The sequence below is a fragment of the Diabrotica undecimpunctata genome, chromosome 5, assembly GCF_040954645.1.
Source record: "Diabrotica undecimpunctata isolate CICGRU chromosome 5, icDiaUnde3, whole genome shotgun sequence".
In the NCBI taxonomy this organism is placed as follows: domain Eukaryota; kingdom Metazoa; phylum Arthropoda; class Insecta; order Coleoptera; family Chrysomelidae; genus Diabrotica; species Diabrotica undecimpunctata.
The window spans coordinates 126,172,959-126,188,061 of record NC_092807.1 but is presented as its reverse complement, the minus strand read 5'-3'; the positions used below and the strand labels follow the sequence as shown (position 1 = coordinate 126,188,061).

At 32.8% G+C, this 15,103-nt stretch overlaps 1 protein-coding gene across 1 annotated transcript in view; it reads left to right on the top strand.

Annotated features, from left to right (window-relative positions):
- Positions 1 to 15,103, top strand: part of LOC140441766 (neuroligin-4, X-linked-like) — a 960,081-nt gene that overhangs the window by 145,908 nt on the left and 799,070 nt on the right. The gene's annotated exons all lie outside the window — the stretch shown is intronic.

Here is a 15,103-nt window from a genome sequence, read left to right as displayed (position 1 = left end):
CATATAAAGTAGTGATATATTCGACCGTTACTTGATGTACATTCATTTTATCTAATAATAAACTACTGAAAACTTTTGTTGTCAACACTTCCACAAAATTTATTTTAAATTATTATCACTACAGCTGTTTTGGCCAGAGTACCTTTCTCAAATAATCTATTATGTGCGCAAGCAATTTAATTAAACCCAGCCTGTGAGAAATGTTCAACCCTAATAATTACATTCGGGTGTAACAATTCATTGGAGTGAGGTGTGTTAACTCGAGTGAAAACAGTAGTCACCCCACCGCGCTCCAGTGCTCCAGACCATCCCTTTCCCCCTATAGAACTCTGATGCGCGATAGAGGCACAACTATCAGCCAAATGCTCTTCATGTGGAGGTCCTGCGTAATAGAACCCCAACATGGTTTCCTAACCTAATGCAAAACTCAGGACAGCGCATTGTCGCTATATTCCTGTTATCTTAATGTGGCTTATCCGCGAACTAAAATTGCTTACTTGGGTCTCAAGTCTCCGCTCTGAGCCAGGCTCAGTTCGGCAACTTGGTGCTCAAGGGGTTGGGTTTGGTTGGTTTTGTTAGTATTTTTAAATTTTTTTGGTGGCCGAGGCCGGTTTTTTGTGTTTTTTTGTTTTTTTTTTTTTGTAGGTAGCGCTGAAACAAAAATAAAAATTAGTGCAATATCTATACTATGAAACTGAAAAATATGTAACAATATAAAACAATATAATAATATAGGGCTTCTCCTCTTTAAGGCAACCGGGTTCACTTTGTATTTGGCGATAGTCTATGGGTATTTTTGAGCTACGAGCTGGCTTCATTATATATTGTTGTTGTTTTTTAAAGTGTTTTCTTTCTGGTTTTATTGTTATAGTCTACTATTTGTTGTTTGGGTCTTTTGTGCTTCCATCTATGGAAAGCGTCATACCTCATTATCTCTCGCAGTATGCGACTGGGGTGGTTCTCTATCACCGCGAACTTTATCCTAGCTTTTTGTTTCATCGTGTCAATCACTCTGATTTGTTGCAATTCGCTAAAGAGGAATCTTTCTGCTACGTATCTTGGTACGTTAACTGCTTCTCTTAGACTGTTGTTGTGTGCCGCTTGTATGTGTTGCATATGTGTCCCCATGCGAGAGATGCATATGTTAGTATATGAAGGATTATACTATTTATTAGTGATTGATGGATTCGACCGTTACCTGATGGAAATTCATTTTATGTAACAATAAAACACTGAAAACTTCGTTTTCAGACTTCCACAAAATTTATTTTAAATTCTTATCACTACAGCTGTTTCGGCTGATTGCCTTTTTCAAGTGGTACAAACATTACCGTTGGTAATTCAGAATAATGTCTGTATTTTTTAATTTGTTGTTTCCCATAGATTCTAGTAAAGATGGCTTAACCGTTATGTCTATACCCAAGTACCTAATAGGGTAGTCTTTACATGTGCTACCCAGGTACCTTCGGTAAACCTTGCTTGTACGTTGCAAAATTAACAGACGCTTAGCATTTTTGTTTGTTTGCTTTCAGGGTTCATTTAACTATGCTCACAATTTGTTAATAGTTTTGTCTGTTTTAATGGTAAGTTATTACGGTTCATTTTTATAATATTTTATACATAGATCATATAATTTTAGAATGACGGATGAAAAGCAACAGAAGTACTTGCAACAATTATAGACAATATAGATGAGGAAGTAGACAAAAATATCGAACACCAGGAATCAGATGAGGGCTATGTTCCGCAAAGCAAACCAGATGGAACCAATCTGGTTTCATATTTGTCTCAAAAGTTTTTGTAGGTTTTCCTAAACTATATTTATGTTTGAATTTGTATGCAACAAAACCAGCAACATACTTCAAAGAGTCCTGATAAGTTTTTTCTTTCACCTCATAATTGCCTACGACTTTTAAAACATCATCCGTCAATTATATAATTCTCCTCCAAGTAGTGAGTTTCTATGAATGTATTTTGAAGTATTTTGTACTCTTCAGACTAAGATTCTTTCGACCCTTCAGTTTCATAACACAAAGTATTGTGATTGATTTCTCGCTTTGTTGGCTTACTTAATCCACTTAAAACATCTTTGTTTCCTTTATTACATTTCTATTTCAAATTGAAAATAAAATTATCTCCCTTTAAATCCCATCACATTCCTAGAATCTTCTCCATGCTCTTATTGTTTCCTGCGTTATTTCCGTGGGTGCTGTTTATGATTTTCATTAATTTTTCAGAGCTTGATCCCCAGTTTCTTATTTCAAAATTTTCGCTGGCGTGAATTAAGGCAATTTCTTTTGCTAATTGGATTGCTTTATCCTCAGTGTTTGTTAATTCTAAGAGATCATGGACATAATGATTCTTTACTATGGAATAAACAGCGCTAAGATAATGTACCCTAAATTTCTTCGCATTAGTGTTTTTAACAAACTGTGCCCAACTGGGTGAGCAGGTAGCCTCGAAGGTCATCATAGTCATGATAAAAATTTCCCAAGGATTATCAGAGTTACCATTGCGCCACAATAATCGTTGTGTATGTTGATCTTCTTCTATTATAGCTACACGAAGAAACATTTCCTTGATGTTTCCAGAAAAGCCAATCTTTCTTTCACGAAATCGTAGGAGGACGCCTAATAGAGAAGCAAGTTAGTGATCTCCTTTTAATAACAGAATTTAAGGATATTCTCTCCGGTTACTGCTGCGTCCCAAACTAATCTAAATTTTTCAGGTTTGTTAGGATTAAAGGCCGGAAATATGGGAGAAGATACCATGTTTTTTCTTAATGCTCTAAGAGTTCTTGTTCTGACAGTTTTCTAATATATTGCTTTTCTAGAAAATATTGAATTTGTTGATTAATTTTGGTACTTGGTTCTAGATTTTTTCTAATTTCTCTCTCTATACACTCCAGTCTTTGAATAGAATAGTTTACTATTAGGGAGTTTTAAGTTGTCGTATTTCCAGAGTAGCCAAATTTTATATTGGTTAAACTTTGAACTAGGGTACTTCCTTTTATACGAAGAGCCCTATATAATTCTTTGGAAACAGACGGTTTAATATTTTGAACTTCAAGGCTTTTAACTGAAAAGAAATATTTTACAGTATTAAAGAGTTCTTGGTTAGTAATGCTTTCAGAACTACATTCGCAAATGTGGTAAGTGTAGCTCAACTCCACATCGTTATTTAAAAATATGGCAAAAATAGTCTTTTTTTTTTATTTTCCTACCAACCTACTTTTTTTTTTATTTTTTCAAATAAAGACCTAAACGTTTAGGTCAGAAACTTGGAATTCCCTTTAAACTTTAGATTCAACTGTTATTTTAATATTCCGATAAAAACGGCAACACGAAGCTTTTATCCTTTTATCCGTTTCCTAAAAATACTTATGCATGATTTATCTTGTGAAACAATTGTGGATTTTTCAAGATTTTTTGAGTTTTAGTAAATATGGTGGTTTCTTTTTCACCAATATTTGTTGTTCTGTTTTTTAGACTGCATCCTTATCATGTAGTTCTCCACCAAGCTTTACATGAGAGAGATTTTGATGCAAGGCTGGATTACTGCAATTGGATGTTAGATCTGCTAGAAGAACAACGCATATCATGTCAAAGATTTTGTGGACAGATGAGGCTACGTTTACTAGTGCGGGTGATGTTAATCTGCATAATATGCATTATTGGGCTGAAGAAAATCTGCACTGAATACATGAGGTGCAGGTTTAAGTTAGATGGAGTCTTAATGTTTGGTGTGGTATAGTTGATGGAAAGATTGTATGTCCATATTTCTTTGATAGAACTTTAAATGGCGAAACATATTTGGATTTTCTGGAAAATCAGTTGATTGTTTTATTGGAAGATATTTCCTTGCAAACAAGAAGATATATGATATTACAACATGACTGGTGTCCTGCGCACTTTTCCAGACTAATTCGAAATTATTTGTATGCAAGTTATCCAAATAAATGGATTGGAAGGGGAAGTATATTTTCATGACCAGCTAGATCTCCAGACTTAACATGTCTGGACTTTAATCTGTGGGAAAGATTGTAGTACTTAGTATACCAAACTCGACCAACCAGGCAAGATAACATGAAACAGCGCATTATAAACGCAATAGCCGCTGAGATTGAAGCGGCTGTTATGTCTACGCGCTAAAGATTACATCTTTGTGTGGACAACGATAGAAACAATTTGAACATTTAATTGGACATTAAGTTTTAATGATCGAGATATTTTTTTGATCTTTCACATATTTAATTTTACGTTATAATAAAGGGTGAGTCAATACTATACTTACTTATGTTTATGCGTTTTTATTCATATCTCGATTTCGACAAATGCTATCAACATGCGGTTTACGCCATTTTGTTACAAATTTTATCCAGTTCCATTTAAATTTACAATAAATAGGTGTTTCTATTAGACATTTTAAAGAAAAACAAATTTTAATTTTTTCTATTTGAAAGTATCCTCTACCCTTGAAAATTAAAACTAAATGCAATTGTTTTATAGTAGATGTAATTTAAATCATTCACACTCTTTCTAATGACACTAATTTGGTTACAATCGGTTGATCCAAACCAAAGTTATAGGTATTTTTCCACAAATACTTTTCCACTCACCCCCACCCTTTATTTGAAAAAATAAAAAAAGGTACTTGAACAACTTTGTGCGGAATTTAGGCCTTTTTCTAGTTTACTTATTTAACACTTGGTATAATTGGGCATATGTCACAAAAAACTGGTTTTCAAATTTTTCTTCACAGGTTACCCTGGCGGTTAACCCAGAAACTTAAAAGTTATTTCCAGCGATTTCTCTTGGCCACTTTTACTAAGGAATTTTTTCTCCTAAAGTTATAATATGAATAGTTTCTGATATATAGCCGAGATATCGGCTTATTGGAACACCCGGTACAGCCAGCAATTGACAAATTTGTATTAAACTGTTTTTATTTGCGAAAAAACAACTACAATATATAAAATTAACAATATAAAAAAGTAATTAATTCCCATTAATTACTGTTCTCTTGCTGTCTGCTAAATTATCTTAATTTTTCCCTAATCGGTGACAGTTTGTTTTCTGAAATTTTAATATTATATCTGACATAGTCTTTAAAACAGTACCAACGGGTTGGGTAACATGTTAAAACGAAAAAAAAATAACTAAAATACAGGGTGTTTAAATAAATTTTCCATGCAAATAATAAATATTCGTAACATAAGGTTTGTTTAAATTAATAGTATTACAATATGTAATTTTTTTAGCTTTGTAAAGATTGATCTTTTTCGATGACCTGATGATGAGCAGAGAACTGTAGTGATCTAAATTGGTCATCGCTTCCTAAATAAATAGATTGTGAATAAGTCTGTCATTTATTTCTACTACCCAGTGTTACAATTTTACTTGTTTATTAACGAACCGTGACAGTCTCTTAGTACGAAAATAAGTATACTACGGATTTGTCTTTCGGTTTTACGGAGAATGCGTAGACATATTTTATGGTAGTGTGTTTTTCTCGGATTTAATGTGGCCGTTACTTTGTTTGCTTTACTTTATTTTACTCTGCTTAAAAAGAGAGAAAATTTACGGCTTTGGAGGACTGTTTATACGTTTCTTTATTGTACGTGTTCTTTGTGTTTAAGGCCGTGCGTGAGGTAAATAAAATCTCAACTTTAAGAGTTTGTGGACTCACTTATTAAAGCCGCACATAAAAATTTACACCAAAAGGAAGCACTGCTATAATTTACATTGTATTTGTGTAAATAGGTGCGCTGAATTTTAAAGAAAATATTTTGTTTTCTATCCCATGGAAGTTGTGGTGTATATTTTTAATATTGGTAACTTATTTTATTGGAAAATATTGAGTTATTGTATGTAAAAGGAAAAAAACTGAAATAACTGCCTTCAAAGATAAAATTTAAATTAAAATGTACGTAATAGTGTTATGTGGAATAAAACTAAAAATGTTCTGAAACTAGTTTATTGTGGCATGTTTAATTTAAACATTAGGTTTATATATTGTTACGACTAACAATCGAGTGACAGATGTTGCTATTTGGAATCAACCTTAAAACAAAAGTGTCATGAAATAACATCTTTTTATAAAATGTACGCTGGGACAGCGCAGAAAAACAAAATTAATTAACTTTTAATGGTTAGTCAGTTCAGTATTTTACACATTTTTAATAAAGTTTGAGTTATTGATCCACGTGTTTCTAGAAAACCACAGTACAAATTGGTATCTGATGGATTCTTAAGATGTTCGAGAAGGTCCCTACTATCCAAGAGCCATGCTGAAGAATCTGATAATTACATTGCAAGAAAATTTATCAAGTAAGATGACCGAAAACAAGACAGCATTGCAAGAAAGAAAAACAAGCTGCAATCACGGAACAGCTATATCTTAAAGAAGACATGTTGAGTAAATAAACAGGGCTGGAGACGAGGATACGAGAAATCATTATACAACCTTGTGCAAAAGTGCTTAATACTACTACACAACTGCGTACATAGAAGAAGTTGCTACTAAGACCACAACTCAACTTTGCACAGAGATACAAGAGGCTGTAAATGGAAATATCTTGCAACTACGAACAGAGATGCAGGAATTTGACTGCAAATTGAGGGATGATGTAGTCTAAATAATCGATCAGGCAAATTGTGCAAGCTTTCCTTAATTTGCACGTCATTTCAGCCCAGCTAAAATCAAATCACCAATATTCAATGGCACGACTAGTTAATAACTGTACAAACCAATTCGTGCTCCAATTAAGAAAACACCACTGCACTTTCACTGTTTCTCTACAAAAAAAGCCCCTAATGTTTTGCAGACCACTTCTGATGAACAGCAAAAGAAAGTTTTCAGCTTGATGTCTCAATTGGAAAAGCGATATAGTGACAAACATCTGCAACGTTAGTGTACTAAACTTAGTTAAGGTCCAGATAGCAGAATTCCTATAAATCGCTACGAGAATTTTAAGCCGATATAGAACGCCTCATCAGACTAGCCTATCCTACTGTCCCAGATGACTTTCTTTAACAACTGGTTGTCCAATTGTGTTGGTTGAGTTTTGTAGATGGAACAAGCGACGTCGAAATGCAGCAGGTAGTGCAAATGGTCAGAAATAAAACACTAGGATACATCTTGGCTCATGCGCGTTGGAGTATAAGGCAGCCAAAGTCTTAGTAAGTCACATAAGAATTCACAAGTTTTCAGGCTTTCAAAGATGATGAAAAATTTGGTGAACTTTTAACAAGCTATTGCTTCCTAACGCTTTCATTGCTTTGAACATTTCTCTCCAATGCCATATTCCAGTGTTTTTTTTTTAATTTATTTTAGGATTGCAATCTGATGAATTCGAAATTCGAAAGTCAATTTACTTTCATTGAAACCGGCCTGGTATTTTTTTGCAATCTGCTCTACATATGGTGCCATCCGGCGATACACTACTGTGGAAAATATTGTATACGCTGCATTTAGAAGCGTAATTCCTCTGTGGTTAGAGCATTCAAAGATGTCTCCTTTTTTGTGTATGGTGCAAAGTATTGTAATATTCCAATTATTGAAGAGGAATTTCTGTGTCCATATTTCTTTTATAAGCTACTATAATGCCATTAAAGTATCATGGTCACCTTCTTTATATAGTTCAGCTGGGAGATTATCTATTCCAGGTGATTTGTTTCTGGCTAGTTTTTAACTGCATCTTTAACATCAAAAATCATTGGCGGTTCCCCTCCCCTTTCGTATGCTTCCCTTATCTCATATCTTTCGTCTTTTAGGTTTTCTTCTTCTTCCTTAATATTAAATTCTATGTGCCTGATTAAAGTATTCCACTCATCTATTCAATACATCTTTCCTTGGTGTTAATAGGTCTCCATTCTGACTGAAAACTAGTTTAGACAAAAACTATGATATAAACAATATTGTAAATTTTCATAAAGAAACTCACCTTTATCACTATTATAAATTAATAGTCCGGTAAAATAAGGATGCAACCTCGGAATGAAAGATAATAAGCTGAAAATTTGCATACGTCTTTATTTTATTGGTATAAAACTTACCTCAAAAGTCTCATATAATCACGTGTCCGCGACTTAAGATATTTAAGGTTAAAGGTCACGAAAATGAGTTTTCTTCAAATATCTCGTTTCCCTTACACTTTATGACATTTAAGGTGGTAAGAAAAATTGTAGAATGGAAAATTCTCTTCAATTTTTGTCTGAAGTACTTTTATGTATCTTTAAACCTTCTTAAGATATAGCGCAAAGAATGGGGGACCGCTTACCTTTGTATACGGTAACGCGAAGTCAGCCAGTAGGATTCAATAAATAATAAGTTATATAGTTAATTATTCACTTAAAATACTATTATTATCACTAAATTTTTATTATTTATTATTTAATAAACTATATTTATAGATATTAATTATAAAATATATATTTTTTATATAATATTTATTTTATTTTTAACAAACATACAATATTAAATGAAATATTTCAAATGAACTTTAATGATATTTTTAACAGCTGTATATACGATAAATTATGATCAAATGCAGAATTCAACAATAATCATTTTTTATATTTAATTAAATACTGAAAAAATCATATTTATTATTTTTTTAAATTATATATTTATTTATTAATCCAATAATCGATTTATTAAAGTTAAAAATATAATATATATTCTTTTATTATGTATGGTTAATATTTTTGTATTAATTTTCTTCTTCATCGTCTTTTTCTTCTTCTTCTTCTTCTTCTTTTTCTTCTTCTTCTTCTTCCTCTGACTGCTCAATATCAGATTCATCATTCTCGTTTATTAAAGTATCAGAATAAAAATATTCAAAAATATCAGGTGCATATTCACTTTCTTCATTGAAATCATCTGAAGTTGATGAAGCGTTTAGACATGATTGTCCATTACACTGCCCACAAATTAAAGTACATTGCAATCCTGATTTCCTGCATCCTCAATTAGAACCACAACCTTTCTTGCAATTGCAAAATATTGTATTAAGCAGTTCTTCTGGTGCTGGCGGTAATAATGTTGTTATTGGTTCCAGAAATTTATTTTGCATTACCCAGTCGAATTCTTGGGGTTCTAAATCATTTCCCAACCAAATTTGGGTCTGATAATAGACACGAATGATATGCTGACGAGCTGCTGCACTTGAAGGTGGAAGACTTGATAACTGCACTGGTTTGTTGAGTCTTGTTGATTTGATGAACTGGGTGTATCGAATACGTACATACGTACTCCATTTTCGTATGGAGTACGAAAATACGTACTCCATTTTTAAATAATTCTTGTACAGAGCAGTTTTTTTGTTGAAATAGTTGAGGTGACTGATGAAAATGGTGATTTTTTTCGAACATTTTAATAAACGATATTTTACCTTTCCGATAAATCGCAGAAGTCGTATCACATCCACTAAACGCGTGTAAAAATAAGATGTGTTTCTTAGAATGAGGGTATTTATCAAAACTTTTCGATGAATATAATTTGGTCTCCGCATTACCCTTACCAATTTTTAAAAAACAAATTTCTTGTTGATGTGATTGAGCTCGTCCTATCAAGATAACTAGCAAATCAATATCTTCTCCTACAATGACGGAAGTTTTTCCTAAATGTTCAGACTCTGCAATAGCTGTTTTTACAATGAGAACATCAGCATCATCTCTGGCTTGTTTTGTAGTGATATTAACAGCTTTTAATTTGTCGATAAGCATATCTATAAAGATTTTTTTATTAGATGTGTTCGATAACAATTGTTCTTGGCTGATAGGCACATTCATTGTTTCATCAAAACTGAGTTCGTAAGATTTTGAAATACCGGCAGTTCTTCTTAGTTGTTCCATTACTTTAATGTTCTTAGTGTAGTCTGAGTAACCATCAAATACAACAACGATACTTGAGCCATAATGTGTTTGTAAATATCTGACGTATTTATGTAAAATACTACAGAAAGTATCATCTTTATTCCATACAACGCGGTGCAAAAGAAATCCACCATCAATAATATATGTTGTAGTAATTTCTCTAGTTCAATATCAATGGGAGTCATACTTTTATATAGTGATACCGTCATTTCTTTCAATACTTGCAGTTTTTAATGTTTGTAAGCCACGCACAACACTCACAGAGACACCTTCTGATATTAACTTGTTACAAATAAAACACAAATCAGCCATTGCAATTAAAAATATTCACTCAAAATTATACGTCAAACTCATTCGCAACGGTAGAAAGTCATATTAAAAAAACACCGGTTAGGTCATATATAACAAAGGAGCATCTGCTACAGCTTCGCAGAAACAGCAACCACCGTACAAGAGATTTGTATTTCCAGATATAATATTCGTAGTAATATGGACGAAAAGTATTTTATTTAATATTGTATGTTTATTAAAAATAAAATAAATGTTATATAAAAAATATATAGGTATTTTATAATTAATATCTGTAAATATAGTTTATTAAATAATAAATAATAAAAATTTAATGATATTAATAACATTTTAAGTGAATAATTAACTATATAACTTATTATTTATTGAATCCTACTGGCTGACTTCGCGTTACCGTATACACAGGTAAGCGGTCCCCCACTTTTTGCGCTCTATCTTAAGAAGAGTTGAAGGTACATAAAAGTACTTCAGACAAAATTTTAAGAGAATTTTCCATTCTACTATTTTTCTTACCACCTTAAATGTCATAAAGTGTAAGGGAAACGACATATTTGCAGAAAACTCATTTTCGTGACCTTTGACCTTTAATATCTTAAGTCGCGGACACGTGATTATATGAGAATTTTGAGGTAAGTTTTATACCATCAAAATAAAGACGTATGCAAATTTTCAGCTTATTATCTTTCATTCCGATGTTTGCCCCCTGTTTTGCCTAATTTTACTGGATTATAATTAATTGTACTTTAATGTAACATGTACTAATAACCGTTAGTAGATAATGCGACTGATATTGAATAAAAAAACAAAAAAAACAAAAAAAACAAAAAAAAACATTTTCGCGGAAAATTTTCGATTCACATGCATTAAATCAAAAGAACTTCTTATTAATACTGTAAATAAGATTATAAAAGGATATTGCTAATTCTATTTAGAAATTACTTGTCAAAAATATTTTCATTACTGGAGCAATTTACTTTCGTACTTGCTGTATACTAGAGTAGTTCATTTTCTGTCAAGTGTCTAGTAATAATTTAAAACAGTCAAAAATTCTTAGAAATTGGTTAAAAATTTTAAAACATCTTTCATGTACCTAACATTAAACACCTTCCAGGATCTACTTGTTTCTCTATGCTTTTATTTTGACACCTTTTTTTTACTCCCAGCTTTATTTAGTCTAATTAAACTAGGTGTTTTCAAAATGTTTTTATTATTAAAAAAGCTGACCACCTATATCATTTATTTAGACAACTTTTAAAACTTTTTCCAACAACTATCACAACATAAAGTTTAAGCAAAAAGCCACTCATTATACATAATTCTGTTTAATGGAGTTTAAAACTACTTTAGGTTGCATACGCAAAAGTTTTGTTGAATAAATTTCATGCAGAATAAACCTGAGAGAATTGATGGAATCACAGCTATTCAGTAAAATTGTCAGTTATGGAGGATAATTAGGAGGCTAATCTACTCTTTCGTCGGTAGATTAAACCGGTCCATTAAGTTTTTGAGGGCATGCAAACAAGCATGTAAAATTATACTAAACTTTTTGGCATGTTGTACGTACAGCTATAATTTATCAAATTATGCAGAACCCTATCAATCTTGTGACTAAAACTACCAGGTAATAAACTAGACAATTTTATATAGCAGTTTCTACAAACAAAAACCAAATTATATTCAATACATAATGCATGTTTAACTAACAATTCATAATAGGCCAGGCGCGATCTGTTTTGGATTAGATAATTTCCATCGGAGTCTATTTTTTTTGCTGAAATCACTTTAGGATAAATATTGTATTAATAATCACGCTATGCGATAGTGGCAAACGTTGCCCTTAGTTTTTATTTAACAAAATCTGAAAAAAATCGAAAATTTTCGGTTTTTGCGCATATATTCGTCAACATCCGGACCGGATAAGGGACTGAAGAAGAAGAAGCGCATATATTTTCTCCTATACTCGACAGATCGGCAACTTCTACGTAGAATATCGTAAGTGCATTCGGTCAACTTTACAGTACAGCTGTTTAAAAGTACGCTCATTGTTTATTAATGATTGTTCAGTGAGGGAAGAACCAATATATTTTAAAATTTGCATCTTCTTCTTCTTAAGTTCCATCTTCTATCGAAAGTTGGAAATCATCATGGATCTGCGGACTCTGTTGACTGCCGCTCTGAAAAGTTCTGCACTACTGCATTCAAACCATTCCCTTAAGTTCTTAAGCCAGGATATTCTTCGTCTTCCCACATTTCGCTTTCCTCGGATTTTGCCTTGCATAATAAGTTGTAATAATTCGTATTTTTGCCCTCTCATCACATGTCCTAAGTACTCAAGTTTTCGTCTTTTGATAGTTAATATTATTTGCGCCTCATTTCCTATCCTTCTAGTTACTTCCGCGTTTGACATTCTTTGAATCCATAATATTTGCATCCATAAAATACTTCAATTAATATTATTTCTTGTTTTTGAAAAAAATCACTTGCGTCTACACCAGGTTGTGCATAATATCTGTTTGTGTGTGTGTGTGTGTTTTGTTGCATAATTGTTTTCATCGATGCTTATCTCATAGGCAGTATTGTTCGAATATAGTTGGTACCTCTATTACTTCGCCTATATGTGTTAAGTTATTTGTTAGCATTGTATATTGGACAGTTTTTTTATTTGAATCAGCGAGTTATATTTTAAGTTATTTAAAACAGCTCTCTTGTGTGTAACGAGTTGGCATGGTGCTGTCTCTGTGCATTCATTTATGAGATATTATCTTCTTCAAGTTTCGCTCCATGAAAATCGTTCTGGTAATTATAATCTTGTTACCCAAGTAATCCAACTTTCCAATTTTTATGGATTTTAAAACTTCGCAGTGTTTTTCTAGTTGTTCGAGAACTTGTGCGTTTGTTCTGCTATCCTTCCATGATATTTTTGTGAGACCTTTGTTTTTATCGAATATTTAGGGGCATATGTTGATTTTGTCTGAGTTAATTATATTGTATGTATAAGGGTAGGGTAGACACATTCTTATTTGTAACCACAAATTTTCTACCGTAGCGGCGTATGTGTTTTCGAATATGGGCGATCGGTTTTGTTCATTAATATTTTTCAGAGCTCTTTTACTACTGATTTGAACGAGTGTTTTAGCGACTTCTCTCTTTACTCTCCTTAGTTTGGTTTTATATTTTATCGTCAGCAATCTGCGGTCACTATTAGAAACTGCACCTGGTCAAATTTGGACTGACTTGCTTGAAGAGTGCCCACTGTTTTAAATTAATACAAAATCAATTTGTTTATTTGAATTACTTTAACCGCAAACGACACTGCTTGAGTTCGGTGATCAATCGAAAACCGGTATATTCAGTGAGATATGACTGTTTCCCATCGAGTTCAAATCTATTTAGCAGCTATGAGCATATTAACGTGTATATTAAAAACGGCGTCTGAAGGTGTGGTTAACGATCATACCGATATGTCGGTCAGATCAGGACCGGACTCAACAATATTAAAACTGCTATACAATTATGATTAGTTATTCAGAAAATTTAAATATAATCTATAAAAGTGCAATACGTTTTTAATAAACTATGATCTATTCAATCAACACTAACATCAACATAAGTGGTTGCCATTGGGTAGCTATTAAAAAATCATGTAAAAATCATGATGGACACTAAATTCACTAATTGCACGAGTATAAAAATGTAGTGTTCCTGAAAAACTGTTCCTGAAAATAATCCATAATAGGATCTATAGGAAATTAGACGCAGACATCAGTAACACTCAGATGGGATTCAGAAAAGGGTTGGGTACAAGGGAGGCTCTGTTTGCAATGAACGTTCTCTCACAGAGATGCTTAGACATGAACCAAGAAATTTACACCTGCTTTATTGATTTCGAAAAGGCCTTTGACAAAGTACAACATGAACCACTAAGACAAATTCTAATAAAGAAAAATATAGACAGCCGAGATATTCGAATTATATGCAACCTATATTGGAATCAAACAGCAAATGTGAAGGTTGAGGGTAGGCTAACAGAAGAAATTCAAATCCGTCGAGGAGTCCGGCAGGGATGCATCTTGTCGCCACTTTTATTTAATCTGTATAGTGAAGCTATTTGTGAACAAGCACTCGAGGAAGAAGATATTGGTCTGATAATAAATGGTGAGACGATCAACAATATAAGGTATGCTGACGATACGGTTCTCCTAACGGGAACGCTAGGTTCAAATCTCGTTCAAAGTCTCAATATATACTGTAACAGTTACGGCTTGAAAATTAATTTGAAAAAAACTAAATTTATGGTAATCACGAAATCAAAGAACATCAGAGCTAATCTTGTAATAGACAATACAACGATTGAGCGTGTGTCCTGTTATAAATATCTAGGTGCTTGGATCACAGACGATACTAATCAAACAAAAGAGATTAGATGTAGAATAGAAATCGCTAGATCAGTCTTTAATAGAATGCGCAAACTCTTTTGCAATCGTGATATCAACATAAAGTTACAAATACGAATGCTGCGGTGTTATGTCTTTTCTACCCTGTTGTATGGAGTAGAGGCTTGGACACTAAAACAGTTGACCACAAAAAACATCGAAGCTTTCGAGATGTGGTGCTATAGGCGCATTCTCAGAATATCATGGATGGACCGCGCCACTAACACGCAAGTACTCCAAACTTTAGACAAAAGATGCGAAATTCTGAATGAGATAAAAACTAGAAAAATGGAATACTTGGGGCACATTGTGAGAGGTGAAAAGTACGAACTTTTAAGAAATATCATGCAGGGCAAAATTAGGGGCAAAAGAAGTGTGGGAAGAAGAAAAATATCGTGGCTTCGTAATCTACGTGAATGGTTCGGGTGTAGTTCGATTGAACTTTTTAGGCGCGCTGCTAACAAAGTCGCAGTGGCCATGATG